We start from the raw sequence: 24,078 nt of genomic DNA, 5'->3' as shown, positions 1-24,078 counted from the left end.
ACTATTATTGTAAACATGCACCAAGTGGCCCCACAAAAAAAAAAGAATGTACACTAATATAAATGTTGCCCTACAACGCCAGCATTATTAATGCACGGCATGCAAATGAAGGCGCCGCTTTTTAATTATTCAGGGAAGCGCCACTTTTTCCTCCGAGAAGCCTCGTAACCGGATGCTTATTGCGTCTTATTACATCACGACTGGAGAGTAACGGAAGCTCCCGAGAGTTTGAATGGAAATGAAAATGATTCGGATCAAGGAGTGCCAGAATAAACAGTATAATGTACAAAATAAGGATAGTGAGGTGAAGTTCATATTTTCTTTAATTAATACACTAGAATAAATACATTGGGGGTGTGGAATCCAAGATTTTATTGTCAATTTATTTGAATATTGCCAGAATAAACTGGACTGCATACACGGACGACAATGCAATCGAGATTAGGATGCGACTAACAATGAAATACTTGAATGCAATCATCATAAAGCGCACAACGTTGCAACTGAAGCGCTTGAGAAGGACAAAGTAGACGTAATTCCAAGAGTCTGCGTCACCATAGGATGAGAAGGCGCGGCCCGGCGCATTAATAAAAATGACAATGGAAGGTTCAATGTAATTGGGAAGCTTATGCAAAGGTTGAGAGGATTTGGCCAAGGGTTGCAAAGTGTGGCGCTGATGAGGCTGGAGTGAGCGTTTAGGAGAAGAGCCTTCCGCTGGAGTGCTCGACGCGCTTTCATCCATCTTTTGCTCCATTTATGACCATAATAGATGGCAGCATCGCTATGGAAACAGAGAGGCTGTAATCAGCGCGCGACGGTCTGAGTGGGGCCCCCGAACTAAGCCGGCGTAATGACAGCGAAGGCTGGCGGGAAGAAAAATGTTGACTTTGGCTGACAGGCGGAGAACAAAAGATTTATTCAGGCATTGTTCGGAGGGAGCGACGCGCTCGTTTAAAAGCTGTGGTTTAGGTTGACGTATAATTTCAGCGGTATTAATGTGGAGAAAATGAAGACGTGGCAATCGTTCATCACCAATCATAATGCTGGTTTTTTGTTTTGTTTTGTTTTTTTGATACTGTCGCCTTTCTCGCCGAAGCGAAACCTTTCAAATGCACTCTGACGATAAAACATGATGCACAATAATTGGAGGTCAAGGTTAGTTTGCTATATTGTTAACTGGACGTGTCCATTGTTGGGATAAAATGCGATTAATATGGAATAATGGGGACCTGCTCGGATGATAAATATTTTTTTAATACACAGTATCAAAGTGTTAGTTAGTTAGCCAGTAGCTTTCATATTCATATTTTTCACAGCGTGATCCAGGCATTATCAGTATAGTTCCCTTTAGGTTTTAGAAAGGTGAGTTCCTTGCCTTGATTGTTTTTATTTTTATTTTTATTTACAAGAATGGTTGTTAAATGTTAGGAGACATGGAGGACAATATTTTTTTTTCCCCCAGTGTCTTGGGAGGCTCGTGGAATTGCTAAAACAAATAATGATGCTGAAGCCTGCGATGCGACTATATTTGCTTTCAACGCCAATTTAATGAGGGGTTAATATGAAGCTCATAAGCGTCAATGTTTGGATCAGGATGTGTCACATCTGCGATTAGAAGACAAGCTCAAGCCTTTAATACATGCTCAAGCGGGCTCGTTGTTGGCATCATTTCATTCCAGAATGCATATTTATGAAAACAAAAGAGGTGGTTATCAGTAAAAGAAGTAAGAAAATGGCAAATTCCCCCTCTCAGATGAGTGGGCGCTGTGATGTGATGCGGACGGAAGCCCCCTCACCTTCGTGAGCAGATCGTTTCCACAGTGGGATAGTCTGATGCCCCACTGTCCCTTGGGGAGGTGTGTGTGGGTGGGTGTGAGGTGGTCTCGTATCTAGTGGGGGGGGAGGGGGGCGTTCTGCTGCTTTCCAGACTGGCAGCCTTCAGCCGCCCACAGAGAAGGAAAAGAGAGACGGGGGGGTTCTTTGTGCTACACTTCACTTTAGCAGCACCTGGTGATGCACGGAGGGATGAGAATGATGGTGGGGGGAGGGGTTGTTGTAACCAAGGTGAGGAGCGGAGGAAAAAGCGGCGTGGAAGAAGGAGAAAAGAAGATGAAAATTGAGCGACGTGAGAACATCTTACATGGAGGATGGGAGGGAACGATGAAGATTCTTTTGAAGACCACCAACAGCCCATCTGAAAGGGACCGTGCATACTCGACTTGTTTCCCTTGGGTGTGAATCATTTATGATTTCAATTAAATGTGATATCACGCAAAGCAGCAGGCATCTGGAGCCGTTAGAAGACACCGCCCTGTGAAGAGGTGCTACAAAAGAAAATGATAAAATACCAAAAAATTACTGAATAAATAACTAAATGATTAAATACATAGAAGACTAAATCATGTGTACCATCATCACTATAAAAGTGAAGTAATAGTGTTTGGTCACTGGCTGCAACTTTTGGCTAAATAAATGCATGTTGCACACAATGTTCCCTTTAAGCTGCGCAACTGCGCATTTGAGCACTTGTCGCACAGTCTCAGCGCAGAGGAAAACAGATTCAGTGCAGTGAACTACAGCCTGACATCTTTTTTTTTTTTTTTGCCTCTCACAAAGAGCTACTGCTCGGCCACACCGGGCCTTCCTAGTTTACCTGACTCCACCACCTCCGCTCTTAAAGGGGTACACTCATAATTACAAAGCGGGGTATGTGAATAATAGAAGAAAAAGTGGTGAAACTGGACAAGATTTTCTCTTTTTTTGAGTAAAAAAAGGCCTGGTCTGAAGCCAGAGTAGAAAGTACAGGATGAGATGGTGTATAATGTTAAAATTCCACCTTGGCACAGCCTGATTGAGGATGCAAGCACAGATGATACATTGCCCAAAAAGCTAATTCTGTATTTTAAATATTGGAGGCAACATAAAGTTAACCTTAAAACTGTTTGGGAGCATCATTCAGCTTTTAACATGCATTGCCAAAGATATTCTGCAAGCAATAATTCACTTTTACACCAAGAAAAACAGACGGGGATATCATTGTGGGTTAAAAAAAAATAAAAATAAACAAAGTTGGAAATTTATAGTTAATAGTTGGCTTGGTATGTATTTGTATTGTAATATATTTTTTGTTTGTCTAGATTTTCAGTGTAAGTTTTTGCAAAAACACAAAATTGTTGTTAGAAATGTTCTGATGGGAATATAAATGCTAGAATCTGAATTTTTGAATGAGCCATGTAACTTCAATGGATGACACTGATTGACCGCAGTGCGTACGTCTGATGTTGCTCACAGAGGTCAAAGGGAGGGCTCACGGCCTTTGTGTGTTTGCTCGGACACGTCAAAAAATTTGAGGGAACATCTGTTGCGCACAAATAAGCCTGCTCGTGTTCCGACTTTACAATGTCCCACTATAAAAGTCCCGCCATCTCTTTTTTATCACCGCAAAGGGCCAGAAATGAGTTTTCCCCCTTTGCTTGTAAGGAGACGCTGGATGTATGACATCAGCCTGCATCTAAAGGCCAGACAAATTCATCCACTCACGCGCATGTGGAAGTGAGATGCTGGGGTGACCTCACATTGCATGGCAGCCTTTTTAGCTGTGCTTCGCTTCTTCAGAAGCTCTCTTAATGGTCTTATCTAACACAAATCACCACTGGGAGAAAAAGGAGGGGGTTGATGGAGCCACTTTGTGTGTGTGTGTGTGTGTGTGTGTGTGTGTGTGTGTGTGTGTGTGTGTGTGTGTGTGTGTCGTATGCGTGTGCGTGTTCTGTCGGCACAAGGTCGAGTCTGCTTCGACGGCTCTGATCAATAATGCAGCGACGGGGGGGGGGGGGGTTGCGCGGAACAGTCTTTGATTCCGATGACTCACAGGGAAACAGTGGAGCGAAAGAGAGCGGAGGGATGAAAAAGGAGGGCGAGATCAAACGGAAGAGGAGAGAGCAAGCCCGGCAGACACACGGAAAAGGCCAAGAAATCCAAAATAATACCGGGGATGATAACGTGAACCCGCTGGATTTAGCTAGACCAATATTAAGTCATTGATTTTTTTTTTTCCTTTTCTTTTTTTTTTTAGACTAAGAAACTCCATACTTTATCGCAACGTATCGGATTGTAAAATCTTGTAGCATCTCAAATGTCTTATCATAACTCGGGAACGTTTCTAATATTCTGCCCCTGCGCCATCAATTTCTTGATTCTTCTGTTTCGCTGCCCTCGGTAAGGTTCTGGGTAAAATGGAGCCTGACTCTTTGGGCAAGAGGCAGGGAATTCCCGCTTGTAAATTAAAACATGCGCACCAGATTAGTTGAACATGTTTCAAGTTGATGGGACTGATGTTGGACAAAATATTTCTGCATTTTATTGTGTGCGGAGCCCTGCCACACATTCGTCGTCCACCTTAAGATTTTTTCCCACATACTGTACCGTACTGTATTAAGTATCTCTGCATTCAATTCATCAGTAGGTTTTAGGGAATTCCAGTGGTAGACATCTAATCAAATTCACCTCAATTCTGATTAGTACATAAATGCAGATTTACATTTTTTTTTTCTTCGTCACGGTGGTCTGTCAATCAGGGCCAGTTTTGCTGTGAGAATGAATTTGAAATTAGATTGGTGAAAGAAGCAGGCTGTTTGCTAATCGGTGATTCTGAAGGCCCTTCGCAGATTAGATTGATTGTGGCAGCACGTTAAAAACTAAAGTCTGATTGGACACAAAATCAGCAGCCAGGAGAATGATGAAAAGGCGAAAAATGTAAGCAAAAACACTTGGGTCACGCTCCTCATGCACACAGAGCACAAAGACTACCTTGATAGCGTCCTTATTTCCTCTAAAAATAAAACTGCCTTGATCAATAACGGGCAGTAGATGAGCCTTTGTGGGATCGCTCGTGTCTTGTCGGGAAAGCTAACTGCAGCGTTTACACGGTACCGCTAGGTTCTCACACCTCCCGCGGCGTCGGCTTCCTCGGTGGGTCGAACCAGACTAGTCGTGACGTTAGCAATGGAGGCATTATTACGCTTAGTCGCTATGTTCTCACTGGCCCCGACGGTCAGAAGTCAGCGGTAAGCCGTAGCGCTATGGTGACACCTCATTATTCTTTTCCCCCCAGCTGGCTGCGCGACACGCTAGGTTGTCACGGCAACGGAAAAATGCTTATCTGGATGCTGAGAAAATTGCACCGAAGCAGCGAACCCCAGGGTGAAGCTTGTGAGCGTATGTGACATATGGCGTCCCCGTCTTTGGGAGGGAGCGTGTGGGCAGAGTCGAGGGGAGAGTTAGCTACATGCTGTGTGTTGTTCAAATCCGCCCCCCTCCCCCGAAAACCTCTGAAAATACATTTACATGCAGTAAGTCGTGATTGGACGGATTTTTTAAAAAATCTATTCTTATCTTTAATATTATGTTAGTTCTTATCAGGGGTTGAAAAACTAAAGATTTGGTTGGGGGAGCGGGAGACTATAATGTGATGAAGTGTTAATTGATGAATTGATATATATTTTCCAGCAGTCTCATGTTAAGACATATTTCCACACACTGCATAGAAAAAAACATAAACAAATGTTGAAAAATACGAGTCACCGTGACGCTGAGTATAGTTACGAACTTGTAATCAATCGGGATCATGCATGAAATGTTTATATAAACTGCCTTCTGGATGCATTTAAAGATGATTACGGTCAATATATGTTTTTGTACATACTTATTATACTGCACGTTTTTCTTGAAAAGTAGTGTGAAGATTTTTCGGCGCATTAAGTATCAGTCATGAGCGAGGCTTGGCCACTACCAAGAGGGGCGTGGCCAGGCCACTCCTCTGGGCGTTGACACCTCTCACCAATCACAGCTATTTCACATTCAGACTTTAATTAGACAGCCGTTTAAGTTTTTAGAGTTTTTGTCACTGGCATTGGCCAGTTCGTTCTGTCAGGAACCAACGGTGCGGGGGCAGACCCAAATGCAGGACTTTGAGGCCGTGGCATAATGTTCAATGTGGGTTATTCCGGAAACTGGGTCATACACGGTGTAGCAAATGCCAATGACAAAAACTCCGACTTAAACGCCTGTCTTATTATGGTCCGAATGTGAAACAGCTGTGACCGGTGACAAGTGTCACCGCGCAGATCAGTGGCCTGGCCACGCCCCTCTTGCCTTGCTCATGACAATAATTTTGGTAAAGAAATTGATCAAAGATTAGTCATACATTTACGTATGACTCCAAGAGTGATCTATCGTGCTTGTCAGAGTTAGAAGAGTCAAAAGTTTAAGAAATCTTGTTTGTAAACGTCTTTATCGTGCCAAGGTGTCACTCGGCGTGACGAAGATGGTACTTTCAGTCACCAGCACAATAAGTGTAACCTGATTAAAACTCCATTAGGGAACAGCGTGTGAGCCGGCTAACTTCGTTTTCATAGATTTGTACCATTCTTTCACCATTTCCGACATGAATTTCTTGGCCTTTTTCTCAGACAAGAACACGTCGAATCAAACACAATGCGATTTTCTCCCAAAGAGATGTCCGCTGCGCTTCAAACACAATTGGCTGAGGATCGTTCCGGATGTTTTGGAGTGTGCGGTGATCTGTACAAAGGGGAGTGCTGCGCAGAAATTGAAATGAAATTTAGCCGGTGGGTATTAAAGTTGTGTTTCGGTGTAAATCCGTCTGCTTGGCCGAGCTAAAAGGTAACAGTTTTGCTTTTCTTCAAAAAGAAGAGCAAGGACTTTGAAGTGTGGAGCGTTTGCTTCATTTCGCGCTCATCTGCATGCAAAAGCCACGCACTTAATTTGATTTCACGTTCTCCAGATCTTGGCGTAGTTATCCCAAAGGTCATCTGGGAGGTCAACAGCCTGGGGAGATAGACATCTTTTATGAACTTTTCTTTCCAGTGTACTCCAGCGGGGAAAATGAGAGCAAACAAACAAGATTTGAGTCTATTCAAAAAGGCATATTCGCTTTTATTTGACTTGGAGGTCGGTATGGTGGGCAAACATATATTATAAAACCTGCAGAGTGCAACAAATTGATGCATTTCATCTTTCCTCCACTTCTGGGAGCATCTGTCGTTTATTTACAAGGTCAGCGTCGTTGGAAAGCTAAGTGAAATGGGCTGTGGCGGATGCCGCGGCAACTTGTGAAATTGTCAACGTGTCGTCGTACGAATCCGACGGCGGAGAGGAGCCGACTGGCAGATGTGATTTGTTGGTACACCCTCACTTGATTTCCACTGAGGCTTGAGCCACGCTCGGAAATAAACTTGGGGCAGTTTCCAGTTGCAGGTCATGAAATATTTAAGCCATATCAAATGAGTTATAAATATCTCGAATTGCTCACTTTGCTGGGATGGTGGCCCGGTCGGTGCTTTGCAGGCTTCAGTCTTTGTATTGCCTCAGCAGGACAAGAAAGGTAGCCGTAGAGTACCACAGATGCATTATTTGCCTTGAGGATGCTCGTGGAAAAGTACAGAGAAGGTCAGAAGGAGCTACATTGTGTCTTTGTAGACCTAGAGAAAGTGTATGACAGAGTACCAAGAGAGGAAGTGTGGTACTGCATGCACAAGTCCGGTGTGGTGGAGAAATATGTTAGAATAGTGCAGGACATGTATGAGGAAAGCAGAACAGCGGTGAGATGTGCCGTCGGTGTGTCAGAAGAATTTAAGGTGGAGGTGGGACTGCATCACGGATATGCGCTGAGCCCCTTCCTGTTTGCGGTAGTAATAGATAGGCTGACAGATGAGGTTGGACTGCAATCCCCTTCGTCCATGATGTTCGCAGATGATATTGTGATCTGCAGTGAAGGCAGGGAGCAGATGGAGGAACAATTAGAAAGATGGAGGCACGCACTGGAAAGAAGAGGAATGAAGATTAGCTGAAGTAAAACAGAATATATGTGCATGAATGTGAAGGGCGGAGAAGGAAGAGTGATGGTCAAGGGAGAAGAGATGGCGAGGGTGGACGACTTCAAATACTTGGAGTCAACAATACAGAGCAATGGAGAGTGTGGTAAGGAAGTGAAGAAATGGGTCCAAGCGGGATGGAACAGCGGGCGGAGGGTGTCTGGTGTTCTATGTGACAGAAGAGTCTATGCGAGGATGAAGGACAAAGTGTATAAAACAGTGGTGAGGCCGGACAGGATGTACGGATTACAGACGGTGGCACAGGAAGCAGAACTTGAGGTGGCAGAAATGAAGATGTTGAGGTTCTCGCTCGGAGTGAGCAAGTTGGGTAGGATTAGATATGAGCGCGTTAGAGGGACAGGCAAAGTTGGATGTTTTGGAGACAAGGTTAGAGAGAGCAGACTTCGATGGTTTGGACACGTCCAGATGCAAGAGAGTTGAGTATTTTGGTAGAAGGGTGCTGAGGATGGAGCAGCCAGGCAAAAGAGCGAGAAGAAGACCAAAGGGAAGCTTGATGGATGCGGTGAGGGAGGGCATGATGACCTTGGGTGTTAGAGAGGAAGATGCACAAGATAGGCTTAGATGGAGAAAGGTGAGACGTTGTGGCGACCCCTGTAACGGGACAAGCCGAAAGGAAAAGAAGAATATTCAGGTGTTTCGGACCAGCCACCGAACAAATCTGCTTGAATGGAGTTCAGTCTCAGAATAAGCGGGATAGAAAACAGGTAGATGGATGATTTGCTTCATGCACCAACCACCCACTGAGTTCCTCTTTTAATATATGTCAGAAATGATAGATTAAATCAGGTTTATCCGAGGATTTGATATTGCGCGTCCTTCAGAAATACTGAAGAAGCATTTAGATGGAACTAATCGGCTTCTCTAACTCGCTTATGCCAAGTGCATGTGCAGCAGATGTGACTAATGAATGAGTCAGTATTCACGTTGCATCACCGATTCAACACTAAGTATGCGTTACATGCTTTGTTTGAGATCGCTTGCTGGGCGCGCCATTAGAATTTGGTAGAGAGAACAGCACACATTTTTTTTCCTCCCGCTGGTCGGACTGAGAGGTTCGTAATTGCCGCAAAATATTGTTACTGTTGCGGTGACCTTTGCTGCAGCACGATTGGACCTCGAACAGCATTATCCTCACAAAGATGCGTGAGGTTAGGAACGAGCGAAATGCCTCCTCTTCTTCAAGACGTAAAACGAAGCCATTTTGGAGTTTATCGTGTCCTGTGCGAGGAGACAAACGGGTCGTCTTCTTTTACCATCAGCGGACAAAACGACATTCGTCACGGCTGCACAGTCTGATGTGGAAATCGTTTTCGTGCACAGTCCATGAATTGCTTTTCTTTCACCCACTGCATCCCTGTTTTTTATTATTTTTTTTTCTGTTTAGGTATTAAGGATGGCTTTCGTTGGCCTTTTCTGTATGTAAATCCCATTTCCTCGAGCCAGGTTCTTACAGTGCGGTTTCAAACGCTGATTTCCATTCCGGCAAGATTTGTACCGCATTTATTCTGTTGCGCACTTTCTTGTTTCTTCTCCGTTGATCTTCCCTTCTATCACCGTCCCATTTTGTTTGTACTTGGCTCAAATCTTAAAGGAACATTCCGGTGGTTTGGAGCAACAATGTATCCAATAGGTCATGTAATATGTACTCCATCTTGATAATGTGATGTTCAATCCTCTCTCATTCAATAGTGTTTTGAGAAGATTTTTATCGACAATTCCGAATTTTCAGGTGAGCGCTCCGGTGCTCGGGGGACTCCGCGTCATTCCGCCCGAAGAACCATCCGAATAGTCGAAATTATTTACAGCCACAGGTTCAAATCTGGATGGAAGTATTCCTCCGTCTTCCCGATCAACCCATACTGCTATTTTTTCACCAGATGATGATAAATCTGAATGACCAGGAAAGGAGGACGTTAGAAAGGCGCTGAACAGAATGAAAAATGGAAAGACAGCTGGTCCTGATGACATACCAGTGGAGGTATGGAAGCAATTTGGAGAGGTGGCTGTGGAGTTTTTGACCAACATATTCAGCAGAATACTAGCAGGAGAGAAGATGCCAGAAGTATGGCGGAAAAGTGTGCTAGTCCCCATTTTTAAGAACAAAGGTGATGATTCTTGAGCAATCTGATTTAGGGGTGGGGGGTGTGATAAAAAATGAGAGATGCATTTTTATTTTTCTTCCTACAACTGGTGTGGCGGATGACGGCTATTTGCCACAAGACCCCTCCCACGTTATCTCCCCTTGATGGCCTTCATAAAGATGCAATGCGAATTCTTCCAATGTGACAGCATGGCAGCCAATCAAATGTTAATAATCTCCTAAAAATGAGATTATGGTTTACATTTTATTTAGCCAGTTGTTTCTTTTTCCTCCAAGGGTGCACTTTCACACATGCTTTGCTCCCTCATCCTAATAATAGTTTTGGGAGCTCGGCGAATGGCCAGACTCCCCCCCCCCCCCCCTCTCCCCTTCACTTACTGAGTGCAGCGTCGACAAAAAATTGCCTACAAAGCAGCAAGAAGCGGCGCCATGCTAATGATATGCTAATTAGGAGTGAAACAGGGTTGAAAGCGAACACGCGTCTGGCTGCATAATCACTCAGGAGTCGGGATGTTTGATCTGATTTATGCTAATTTAAGATAAGTGTCGCGCGGTAATTTGATAGTGTTAGGCAAGTTCTTAACCCGCTCCCCCTCGCCCCACCCGCCGCATCGTCGCCCTTTCTTTTTCTGTGTACCTCAGCACTGGTGAGGTGGCTCTTGTACTTGCAAAATTACGTTTATTTTATGTAAAAAGTTAAATGTCCTCTGTGGAGATACATGCGAGACTATCACATCTCCTTGAGGTGATAAGAGCTAAGTTGCCGGTTGCTTTATTTCGCTGGTAGGACAAACGAGTCATGTGTTCGGGACCGGACAAAACGAGGCTCAGAACACCCTATCAAGAAACAAAATGATTAGAATGTATATCGCATGTATGTGGGTCATCAGGGTCCTCCTCTGGGCCTCCTTTGTATTTAACCTAAGTGCTCCCGTAGGGGGCGGATCAGCTGGTAAAACGCTGGCCTCACAGTTCTGAGGTCCCGGATTTGATCTCGGACGCGTCTGTGTGGAATTTGCATGTTTTTCCCGCGTCTGCGTGGGTTTTCCTCCGGGCACTCCGTTTTCCTCCCACATTCCAAAAACATGCCACATTGATTGGACACTCTAAATTGCCCCTAGGTGTGATTGTGAATGCGCCTGTTTGTCTCGGTGATTGGCTGGCAACCAGTTCAGCGTGTAGCCCGCCTCCTGCCCCTTGACAGCTGGGATAGGCTCCAGCACGTCCCGTGACCCTTGTGAGGATACGCGGCAAAGAAAATGGATGTTTCATAGGGTTTAGGTCAGGAGATTCAAGTGCTTCAACAACAACGTTACCTGTGTTGTACTTCAGTCTACGCTGTCACAGAAACACGTCGACAACATTGACGTGCCTAAAATGTCTCGTGATAGGAAAATTCTGATTAATTAAGGGATCAAGTCCAACCCCAATTTGATCTCCATATTTAGTACATGTAGAGGCAGTTCAACAAGTAATTCTGCAGTTATAGACTAGTCAGAAAAAAACTTCTTAGAAGAGCGATGAGGATGGAATCTTAAAATAAGCGTCCCGTGGCACAACTCAATCCACTGTCTTTGTGCTTAGTCATCCTCTCATCCCTTGTCCCCAAATATTCGAGTCACCAAAGCAGCTCACGCGGCTGCATAATGTCCCGTTACGTAAGAGCCGCCCGAGCTCGCCGAGACGGGTCATCCCGCAATTTTGCCGTCTGGCAACAGACAGTTTTTACAGAAAGGAACGTGCCGTCGAATTGCGTGGGGGGGGGGGGGGTTAAACCGATCGAGCTGTTTTAATGCCTCTCGATAAGTGAATTCATTCGGATTATGTGGACGCGACAAGATGGTGGTAAACCCTCCGACACCCCATTGAAGATTCTGTGACGAGAAAAAAAAGAAGCTTAGCTCCATTCAAAATGTGTGCGTGTAGGTGCGTGCGCGTGTATTTAAGCCCCTTATTAGGCCTATTCCTGTCTCTGCCTACTGTAGTGCACAAGTTCTTACATAAGCTTAAGGAGGTGCGTGCGTGTGCACGTGTGTGTGTGAGATCTCACACAGTGACTCAAACGGAACAGATGATATGAGTAAAATTATGACCTCAGACACACGTCACATACTGGACGTCCCCATGATGTGCTCATTATAGCGTGGTGACGTATATCGTGCAGATGGCGCGTGAACTGAACATTGGATGATTGTCAAGTACTCGAGCGGTCATGTGTGCACGCGCCCACCAATCAACACGTAAATGGCAGAAGTGTCACGTTACCTGTGGGCTTGTGAGTGGATTGCACCACCGCAACCAGCAAATATATTCCATCCATGTATGTAGCGTCTCTTCCCCAGCGACTACTTTCTTTTTATCTCCATAATGGAGCTGAATCCCAGTGGAGGCTTGTGGTAGTGAGTCATCGCAAATGGGGTTTGGTTTTTTTTTTTACATCGACACGCCAGCGCTGAAGTGGCTCACCAACCCAGAGTCCGGGCACAAGCACCCCGAGATAAACATGGCAGGTGGTCCATTATTTTTATTCGCTTTTTTTTTTTTTTTTTTGTAGAATTCAATAGCCGAGAGGGAGTCAGAGGTTCTCCGCGGAGTGCTGCTTTATAGTTTCCACATCAGATGCAACCAGCTGTCTGCATGCGGTGCTTTTATTTGGCTTCACACCTCGCAACTCTTGCCAGTTTACGTCGCCGTTCGTCAACCAGCACCCTAATTCAAACTTCAGCTCAGGACAAAACAACAAAAAAAAGCACGTTATATTGTAGTAGTTTTGGCAAACTTGCATATTGTCATTTGGCCTCATGGATTTGGTTTTTGTGCTTGGAATTTTCCTTTCCTATCAGCGATGACTTGCAAATATTTGGCCATGTACAACTTCTGAAACTCCTTTTGAAAAGTACCTCTACGCGACTTTTGAGACATTTTTACGGCAGCGATATTTCATGCAACAACCCACTTGTGAAATTCACCGACGATGCATAAGACGTTCGAGAGTAAGAAGTATAGAGAAAGGGGATAAATAAAACAATAGCCTGAAGACCAAAAGACAATAAAATGTCAATTTCACATTTAAGAGTGTGTTGGGGGTTGTGAATTTCCACATCGATATGAGTTTAGCCTCTTCAGTGAGTCTCACTGTGGGCGACAACGTGATTGTCATAAATACCACAAGTACAGGTAGTTTTTTTCTGCTAAAGGAGTAAGATTTGCCTCTTCATTTGGTTGTCCTATTCTTATAGAGCTCGTGCACGTGACGTCACCATTTTCACGGCGCCATATTGCCAGTCAGAAAGAGCTGCTCGACGGTGTGGGGGACGTTGAACCGGAAGAGAATATTTACAATACCCGAGACCTGTTGTGTTGTTGGTTGTTACAACGGACAAGACAGATATTCAAAGAGGTCATTCTATAGAATACCATCTGAAAAGACCGGAACATATCGATGCATTTCGGCAATTAAACGTGATGGATGGTGCCCAACCAAAATACGCACACGCCTGTGTAACGATCACTTCACTTCAGGTAGGAATTATTCTTCTCAATCTCAAATTACAAAGAAGTATTTATAATGAGAAGTTGGCTCATTTGAAAACAATGCGTTTAAAAAAAAAAATAGGACAGGGGGTTGTCCCCAACATACACGGAAGCGTGTTGCGGCCACACGTTAAACTTTGGTAAACCTCTCCCCGACAGATGTTTTTTTTTTTAATGTATTGTTCTCAAATGAGTCCAATGCATATTTAAAAAAAGAAAATAAACCGTTGGTGACAAAAAGGTTTACGTAGGTTAACGTATAGTCCCAACGCGCTTCCGTGTTCGGGGGCTGAAGCCTATCCCAGGGGTTTATTTTCTTTTTTTGTATACGCATTGGACTCATTTGAGAACAATGCACATTTTTTTTTAAAAAGTCAGTCACGGAGAAGTTTACAGAAGTGTAACGTGTGGCTGCAACGCGCTTGCGTGTACGGAGGACCCGACTCGCTGTCTTTTTTCCAACCATAATCCAATTTGTGTAAACCGAGGGTCATTTATTTAAATATTGGTATTTGTATTGAAAAAATCTGAGTGGCTCCATCGCTATGTGGGATTTATTCTTGATTGAGAACAGATCCAGCAACGAAGTATTTGTATGCGTCCAGACTTTTCTACACTTTCAAACTCTTCCGTGTAAATCTCGACGACTTACTCACCAGATCCATGTCTCGATCCTGTTGTCCAAGACAAGCTGAAGCGGGTTAACAGTCCACGTTCTTATCAGCGAAAACATCGACTTCGGCATTAAATATGGGTCCTCTATGCCAAGTGTCTCTCATTTTTCCACGTACCTTTTTTTATTATCACCTTCTAAATGTTTAACGGTATCAGACAAAACTCAGATGTATTTTCGTGTCGTCTCCAACCGACTTAGCGTTGAACAATGCTTTGTTTGACCGGCACTTCCGGCCAGTGACGTGATTTGAGGACGTAGGTGCACGAGCTCGATAGATGCACACAACGTGAAATCATTAGTACAAGATGTACAACATGCAACAGTCTTTAATGATATTCTTGCATATAATATCAATTGAAAAGTCTCTCCGACTCTGCCGCTTTCTTTCCACGCAAATCCCAATCTGATCGTTCTCTATGCATGAAAATGTCAAACAAATGGGAAGTTGCATCAGTATCCTGGAGGGGAAAGAGAGGCACGGAATCATTGAATAAACTCCCCTGGTTCTCTTTGTGAAAAACAAAGTGGGGGGAATCAAGAGTCAAATGACGCAATGCCGATACAGAGCTGCAAATGTGCCAGGGAATAGATACGAGATCCTCTGCTGGAAAAGTGTGAGCACGTTCAGTATTCCTCTCTGTGGAGTTGTCGTTTTTTTGTTTTTTTTTTTCTGGGGGGGCTGAACATCCACAAGAAAATCTACACTGGGGTGTCTGCTTGGGTCCTCCTGTTTGTATCAGCACCAAAATAGCCGGTGCAACTCGTGCTAAAATAAGATAACCTGGATTTGCTTTAATTCCATTAAAATTATCCTAACTCGCGACTCACCCAGCAGGAATCGGCGGCACAGTTGGCGCGATTCCTTCCTCGCTTCCAGTTTGCCCCGGACCGCATTTTCCTCCAGCGTCGACTCGTGACATCCCCATCTAATCCATCTTCCTCCCGTCCTGTTCCCATCAGGGGAATGTAACGGTGTGAAGGCGCGAGGGTGACATCTCCGTCTAAATATAGACGCCGAACCTTTGGAAAGTCTTTAAAGAGACTCCTACGCCGTAATGAAGCGATTTGTCATAGCAACACGTGTTCTCCGCTTGTCTTGAGCTCTTTTCAATGGGCTAAAGATTTCACATCACGAGAAAAAGAGGAAAACCTCATCGTGGACTGGAAAAGAAAATCACACGTGATGCTTCTGTGCAATATTAGATTTGTGTTTATCTGTGTTCAACAGATTAGGTGGAAAACAAGCTTATGAGAAGAAGAACAACAAATAAAAGTTGCCTACCAGTCTTCTGTTAGCATTTCATTGTGTGAAAGCGTGCAGAGGGGAAAAAAAAAACGAGTGCATGGGAGAATCAATGAGGGGGTGAACGGGGGGGAAAAAACGCAAAGCCGCCATCTTTCTGAGAAGAGATTAAGCCGGCCGACGCCGTTTAAATCCACGCTCTCACAAGAGAATGACAACAGTGGCCATTGTTTTTTTTTTTTATAATCTGACTTTGACTTTGACTAAATGTGCTCAGCGTCGTCGTGCACTGGCCTCAGATGGTAGTCCATCTCTTTATGTGTGCTGTGATTGACTGGCACCCGCTGCAGGGACCCTTCCCCCTTTGGGATGAATAGTTAAATGGGACAATGTGTGCACTTTTTTTTGTCTGCGCCATCTAATATAGGCGGACCATGTCGAGGGAATGGAAGAAGCTAAACATGACGGTCAATCTTAATCGGAGTGGAGCCCCATGCAAGATGTCACCTCGCGGGGTCTCAATGATCCTTAGAAAGGTGAGGAATCAGCCCAGGACTACACGAGAGGACTTGGTCAATGACCTGAAAACAGCTGGGACCACCGTTTCCAAGGTAACAGTTGGTAAGACGTCATGGTTTGAAACCATGCATGGCACAGAAGGTTCCCCTGCTTAAACCAGCACATGTCAAGGCCCGTCTTAAGTCCTATGACCATTTGAACGATACAGAGGAGTCATTGGAGAAGGTTTTGTGGTCAGATGAGACCAAAATGGAACTTTTTGGTCATAATTCCACAAACTGTGTTTGGAGGAAGACGAATGATGAGTTCCATCCCAAGAACACCATCCCTACTGTGAAGCATGGGGGTGGTAGCATCATGCTTTGGGGGTGTTTTTCTGAACATGGGACAGAACAACTGCACTGTATTAAGGAGAGGATGATGACGGCCATGTATTGTAAGATTCTGGGGGACAGCCTCTTTGCCTCAGTCAGAGCATTGAAGATGGGTCGTGGCTGGGTCTTTTAACATGATCATGACCCGAAGCACACAGCCAGGAAAACCAAGGAGTGGCTCCATAAGAAGCATATCAAGCTCCTGCCGTGGCCTCGCCAGTCTCCAGACCGAAACCCAATAGAAAATACAGGAAACGTTTGACCTCTGTAATTGCAAAGAAAGGCTACTGGGCCAAATATCAACATTGGTTTTCGCAAGTGTTCAAATACTTATGTGATACGGCTGCTAAGCCGTATCGCACAAATAAATCATTAAGCAAATCATAAATTCTGATTTCTGTATTTTTCTTTTTAGACGATTTCTCTCACAGTGGACATGCACCTACTCTGAAAATTTCCGACCCCTCCGTGATTTCTAAGTGGGAGATCTTGCAATATATCAGGGTGTTCAAATACTTATTTTCTTCCCTGTTTAATACCACTTATTTTCTAAATCCATCATAACATGCATCCTTCTCATCCGACAGTGGAAAAAAAAAACAATTTCATTGATTTGTACGCCTTTTTTCCTGGCTATTAAATGCAACTGCAAGCAAGTCGTTTAAGGTCATACTCCAAAGACTGCAATCAGAGATTGTTTTGGTGGACATATTCTGTCTTTGAGCAGGTGTTTGCGTCACTCTTCGCCGCTTTCCTCATTCTCACTAATCCTTTTTTCTTTTCTTTCCCAAAGCCTCTCGGAGCCATGTTGAAATCCCACAAGCGCGAGAGTCCATCCATACATTCAGACCGAGGGCAAGGCTGCAGTTTTTCCATCTAAGGACATTTTTTTTTAATGAAGCCGAACTGAGTGTATTCTATGACCTGGTCTTCGTAACGTTGCACGGTCCAATGACGCGCGTGTGGTGAGTCACCACCGAAGAGCTTCCTTGACGACGTCACTGCTCTTAAATCCAGATTAACTTTGTCGACAGGCTGAACATCAGAATTATCGGCGCAAAAAGATGCGGTCCCATGAGTCGAAGCCTCCCAGCTGGGACTCGGTTCAAAAGTCCACTCGCGGCTCCCCGACGTGGCCTTACATAACTTTGTAAGCTGGGTCTGTCACCGATGATCACCGCCGGTTAAGATCCTCATTCTGCTGAATTTGGTTCATATTTGATAGTTGTTTGGATTCGCTAACTACCTGGGAGAGGTTTTTGGAGGATGACCACTGAATTTATTGTACCGACATTGGAGTTTAGAGGGGGAATATGTATTTTTGCATGATATACTATTTAGTTGAAAGGGTTGTGTCATGGAAGCAGACGGAGGGACACTTAACTCGAGTCAATATGACATCTGATTTGAATATTTCATGCAGAGTCTGTCCTGTAAGGGCGTTCATTCTTCTAGAAAGGCTTTCTACAAGACTTTGAACTTTCTGAATCCCATTTTTTTTTTTAAAAAAAACGTTCACGCATAGGAACATTTGTGAGGTCACCATGATGACAGACATACTCTTGCACCAACCATGCCTTCACCGTGCCAAAAGATTCTCAAATCGTTAAATCCCATCACCAATATATTAGGAACAATACGATGGGGTACAGTACTACATCACTGCAGCCTACAACCACAATAAAACAATATTCCTCAATCAATACCTCTCTGACAATATCCATCCATGTATCCCTCCATTTTCTTTGCCGCTTATCCTCACAAGGGTCGCGGGGAGTGCTGGAGCCCATCCCAGCTGTCAATGGGCAGGAGGCTGGATACACCCTGAACTGGTTGCCAGTCAATCGCAGGGCACATCGAGACAAAAAAAACATCGCACTCACATTCACACCTCGGGGCAATTTTGAGTGTCCAATTAATGTTGCATGTTTTTGGGATAAGGGAGGAAACCGGAGTGCCCGGAGAAAATCCACGAAAGCACGGGGAGAACATGCAAACTCCACACAGGTGGGGGCGGAATTGTGAGGCCCACGCTTTACCAGCTGAGCCACCTTTTGCCCCCCTCTCTGACAATATCAATCAAAATTTAGCTGGGTTATCCATCGTCTGATGCGAATGTTTTCTCTATTTTTGACACAAATACAATATTCTTCTCTGTTTTCTCCCCCCAGCGAATCAATCCCACTTCATCCACAGCAGAGCGAAATGTCATCGTTGCCGCGCCGAAGTCACGAAGGCCTCCTCCAAGTCATGAGGTAAGCTGTGGGCAAACTCGGCTGCGATCCGCCCACGCCGTTGCGTCGGATCGAACAAACTCCGGTATTCAGACGCCCGAATTGTGCGGGGTTCACGGAAGGGAGGGAACGAAAGGATGATTCAACGTTACATTACTTGGCCATTCACGGCTTTTGAGGCAGGTGTAGGTCGGCTTGAGTCATGCGTGAGTGAGCGTGCAGGTGCAAGTACGGGAGCGAATGACTGCGTATCCGCGTGCACTCGCGTATGTACAAGGTCGGCAAAGACAGATTTCCTGCTTGGCTGTTTATTGTCGCCAATATTTGGCATTTTGACGAGGGAACCTGGAGAGTTACCTGGTGAATCATTTATTTTGGATTGTGAACCGTGCCTCAAGCATGCATCCTGTGCATAAACAAGGAAACAACAAACCGGGTAATCGGACACAAAGAAATGCATTTGTGCAAAATCACCTGGCAGACCAGCATCACGTGTGTCCTCAACGGTGATTAATGAGCTTTTGTTGTTGCCATGCAGCCCCACATCTGGGAGCACGGGCAACATCAGCACCGCCCACCTGCAAAATAGCCGACGAGGTCCGGTATGCTGTGGGCGGTCAATCTCGTCTTCTCATCGCTCTTGCGTTGACCCCATTTTGTCCACCAGCCCTCCCCCCCGGCAAATCCACAAACGAGCCCATTATATTTAGCATCCGTCATCTCCCGTGGTGACCGCATCCTATTTCCATTTGCAAAAACCCAAAATGGCCCGGTTTTGGGGGTCCGAGCCAGAGGTGGCAAAAGCACTCACTGCCTTACCACAGCTCCTCGCTAATCCACAAATGCTGTATTTGCACTTTTGTTTTAAGCATTAACAGAACACGGCGAAAATAGTTTTTTAATTTTTTTTTTTCCTGCGCCCCCACTATGCATATTGGAATTCTAATTATGAGTACTTTTTCCTGAAGCCCTTTTTTTTTGTTAGCAGCTTGGAAGCTTTCATACACCATTCTGGTTATTCTTTGGCCACCTTCCATAAAATCGGGTGTGAGCAGCACGTTAGGAGGAGGATGGAAGAGCGAGGAAAAAAAAAAGGATGGAGGGGGAGGGTTTTCTTGGCATTTATGGGTTGACCTCATTGGGGGATGTGGCGGGGTTGGCGGGGAGGGGGAGTTTTATGGAGCGTTTGTATGTGTCCACTGGGATAGGACACTTTAGGTGACAATAGGTAGCAGCTGACTCCAGGCGAAAATATTCAAAAAACTAATTAACGTCTGACTCGACCACGTGGGACATCATCCATAAAACTTTGTCTTTTTTAATCGTGATTTAAGCTGCTGTGCAGTATTTTAGATTGTATTTTGAGAGAGTAGTGAGTGAGTAATGCGGACCTATGTGATCCTACGTCATCCCTCGAGCATAAATAGACGCGCAGGTGGCACACTGTCGATAAATCGGCAATGGCGTGTTAGCAAAGTGGACGCCGCACTGAAATCAAATGGGAGCCAGCCACTGATCTAAAAAAGAAAAGACTGGATAGCGCATACACGTCGAGCGGTATGTCGACTGGTTGAAGCCAGTTGACTGCCATCTTGGTAGTCCCAAAACGTGTGGAGGACACGTTTTACAGGTTGGATTATGGCGAGGGGTTTCTCAAAGTTTGGCATGTAGAATTAAAACTTCTCGTGTGAGGTTGACTTTTTTTCAGTTCTGGTAACATGAAGCATTTTTAATTTGACTTGGTAAGCCAAAAAAAAAGGCTAAGTACAAAGGAAAAACTTATAACACCGTAATTAGCAGGAAACCTTGCATATTACCAAGGGCCCGATTTATCAAGAGCCCAAAATACGCTTCATAACATAGCAAAAAACTAAGCATTTTTTTTTGTCATATAAACGTTAAATTTTTAAGTCAATCACTTTGATATATTTTTGTAAATATGGACTCGCAATGGGAAAATACATGCGTAACGCATCGTTCATTTGTTGTCTCTGCGACGCCCTATTTCAGGTAAATTTTAACTCGTTTCCTCGCATTTGAAAATCAAATTCAATTTGCAGAATTCTGCTTTATGAAATTCATCAAAAATGTCATTGAAATTGTGTTTTCTTGCGTACCCACTGGTGAGGTTTAGGGAAAATGTTTTAGCAAAAAATCGTCAGCCTATGAGGTGAAGCAGCGAGTGAACAGTGAACAACAACAACCGTCAACAAAACGTTGTTCAAGTGAATGAAGATCGTCAGAAAATTAAAAATAATCCCTTTACAAACAAACTTTAACAGTGTCAAAGTAAATCTTTCTATCTTACCTGTGGAATGTTTTCTCACAGCCACGAAACTGGCGATTAAGGCGGGTCGACATGTTTGTTTTGGGAGTATCAAGATGGCGGATGGCGACTTCAGTTTTGGTGCCCAATGAGCCATCCATTCTTTTTTTTTTTTTTTTTTTTTTTTTAAGATCAGAAGAACCAGCCCATATTCTACTTCTGATTACTAAAGAGCGGATGAATCTAAAATGAAATTTTATTTTCCTGGTGTAGGTTCAGCGCTTGTACTATCACAGAACGCAATCTTGCGTGGGTCTAGAAAGATGGGGCAAAATTGTTGGAAACCGGTCGGCAATATTGGCGAACTCCGCTTTGAGAACGTCTGGCAGTGAACGAGTTAACGACATTCCCTTCACCCCGCTGGAAATGCCCTGCGGCGCAATCGCAGCCTCTGGCACGCGCCAATATTACGTTGCCCAACGACTGTGAGAAGATCCACTGACGGCCTTCCCATGCACGTTTGAAACCGAAGAAATCATTTTGGAACCACCGGCGGTAATTCCGTGATGCATTGCGAGCATTATTACGGTGGGTAATTGCCTCGTTGGATTTCCTCGGATTGACTAATATGCGATGAGGTTTCAACCCGACAGCGAGATGACATCAGTGGCTGGGCTCTGTCGTAAATGTCGCACTGGGGGCTCACAATTTCACCCACATGAGCAAAGGGTGTTCAGACCTAATTAAACCAAAGGGAAATGATGAGAACTCCCCTCGCTCCGCTATGCCCATCCTTCATTTATTTCTGTGTTGTTTTTGTTTTTTTGTTTTTTCCCCCCTCTGGCTGCGGATGCAGTTAATAAGCGAAGAGTGTGGTTGTACGTACCAGCGACAAAAACATGGCAAACTATTGTTTCCAATCGATTAAGAGCCATCTGTGAGGGTTTTCACGTCGGGTAATTCGATAGCCGCCGTCGACGGGTCCTTAGCGGTGGCAGGTGCGGGTAGCATTAGGCGGGAGACATCATCGCTCTGATTTATGGTTTTTCATTTAGCGCCTTTATCATCCGATTATCGGCACCCTCACGCACACAATCTGTTCTCCCCGCCCGGTGCGCCGATCGCTGACGCCGGGTCAGCGGCTCGCGGCTTCCAAATGCGACACAGGAAGCCCTCACGCGTGCATTTTTTGGCCATTAGGCCTGATTGCGGACAGATGGATTTTTAAAGATGCGGCGTGAATGTCTTTCATCGCCGTGACGTGTATGAAGCCAGAATAGCAACCGCGTGAGCGCTGACATTCAACTGTGAGCAAACACGTCTTGATTCGTGCGGGACGACGACAAAATGACAGGACCGTGACATTTTTGGATTTGGGCAAAACAAACAATTCGATCCAGTCTCAAATGTTTATAGTTTGTGACTCCTGGGATTTGTTGTGCATTCACACAACTTCACTCGTAACGTCTAATTTCTGTGGTCTTCAGAATCACACGTGTTAGCATTAAGCTAATGCACATTCATGAGGCGAAAACGACACTGTTGACCTAAACATTTTGGTTCAAAAATACGTTTGGATCTCTTTTGTTTTATATTACAGTTTTTACAGTAAACTTGAACTGGGAGAGGCAAATAAACTTGAAGCAAGCATACTTTGCCCCTTTTTTTGCAAGTGAGTGTAAAACAACTCCTTTAAGAAATACTTTTAAAACTGCGTTTATGAGCTTTTTACTGCAGATTTTCACCGATCACAGGCGACTCTTGGACGTCAACTAGGTGTTCACTGTACTTTGACTATTCCCCATCTAAATAGGCCAACATAGCTGTTAGCATTGTCTAGAGTGGAAAGAAAGAATGCGCGATGTCGGGGGGTAAAAGGCCGGAGGATTGTTACCATGGGGGCGAATGCAACAGAAGGAAGATGAGGGTCCCGGCCCCTGACCCTCGCAGAGAAGGTGAATGACAGTCACGGAGCTGAGGCGAGACCGGCGCCGGTCACAATGCGAAGAGAGGAGAAAAGGGGCCGACCCGCAACCGCGCAAACAAATCGCCTGGGCTTCAGCGGCGACTCACCACTTAGCATTAGCATCAAAAAGACATTATGCTAATAGCATCAAAGGCGGCTCGGCCTGCTTTTGTGTCTGAGTAGCAACCCAAGGGCACACGGGAGTGTTTAGTTTACATGGGAGCCCAAACGCTGACGTCTGGAAAGCTGTTTGAGATTTTATTCGAGCTTCTTTGTATCCAACTTGAGTTTCAGGTAGTCTTTATTATTAGCACACTAGTAAAGTGGTTTTGTCATTTTTTTACATCAAGTGCCACATAAAATATTCTTACCGCGCAACGTAACGGCGCCATTATGTTGCAGTAGCATAGTATGCCTAAATGTTCATCAAACGAAATTAGCTTTATTTAATATTATTCCATAACACTGAAACATTATGCACAGTTTGAACACTACCACTGTGCTTTAATATAAATACAATACTTAATTGATTCATTTAAAATGTATTCCCTATAAAATACTGTATGTACCTAAACAAATGCTTCAAAATAAATAGCTCTTAAATATCCATACAAATACATGTATATTGAACTTTAAAGTTAAATACAACGGAACTGTACTTGGGCTGTGATTCTTTCAAGTACCACTAGAGGGAGCTCATTTGGGAATAGTGTTATGCGCACCACACTGAAAAACACTCCCGAATAGAAACTTGCTAGCTGTTATATCCCGGGTAACATGTACAGTAGTTGTCCTACTAGTGAGGACAAGAGAGTGTAGTAGTACTAGATATCAAAGCTATTGAAGAAATTGAGAATTTATTATATTCTTTGAGGCGGCTCAGCTGGTAAAGCGTTGGCCTCACAGTTCTGAGGTCCCGGTTTCAATCCCGGACCCGCATGTGTGGAGTTTCCATGTTCTCCCCGTGCCTGCGTGGGTTTTCCCCGGGCACTCCGATTTCCTCCCACATCCCAAAATCATGCAACATTAATCGGACACTCTAAATTGCCCGTAGGTGCGATTGTGAGTGCGGCTGTTTGTCTCAATGTGTCCTGCTGTTGGCTGGCAACCAGTTCAGGGTGCACCCCGCCTCCTGCCCTTTGCAGCTGGGATAGGCTACAGCACTCCCCGTGACCCTTGTGAGGATAAGCGGCTAAGAAAATGGATAGATTCCTTGACATCCATTGTAAATTTGTACCTGTAGACCCAAAAA

The 24,078-nt window shown here is 44.6% G+C and overlaps 1 protein-coding gene across 1 annotated transcript in view; it reads left to right on the top strand.

Moving 5' to 3' along the window:
* The window catches only part of ube2ql1 (ubiquitin-conjugating enzyme E2Q family-like 1), a 105,352-nt gene that overhangs the window by 64,388 nt on the left and 16,886 nt on the right, over positions 1–24,078 (top strand). The window contains exon 3 of the mRNA XM_061816199.1: positions 18,532–18,615. The gene's annotated coding sequence lies outside the window, so the exon portion shown is untranslated. The remainder of the gene's footprint in view (positions 1–18,531; positions 18,616–24,078) is intronic.

This window comes from Syngnathoides biaculeatus, chromosome 1, assembly GCF_019802595.1.
Source record: "Syngnathoides biaculeatus isolate LvHL_M chromosome 1, ASM1980259v1, whole genome shotgun sequence".
Classification (NCBI taxonomy): domain Eukaryota; kingdom Metazoa; phylum Chordata; class Actinopteri; order Syngnathiformes; family Syngnathidae; genus Syngnathoides; species Syngnathoides biaculeatus.
This window is presented reverse-complemented; position numbering and strand designations above follow the sequence as displayed.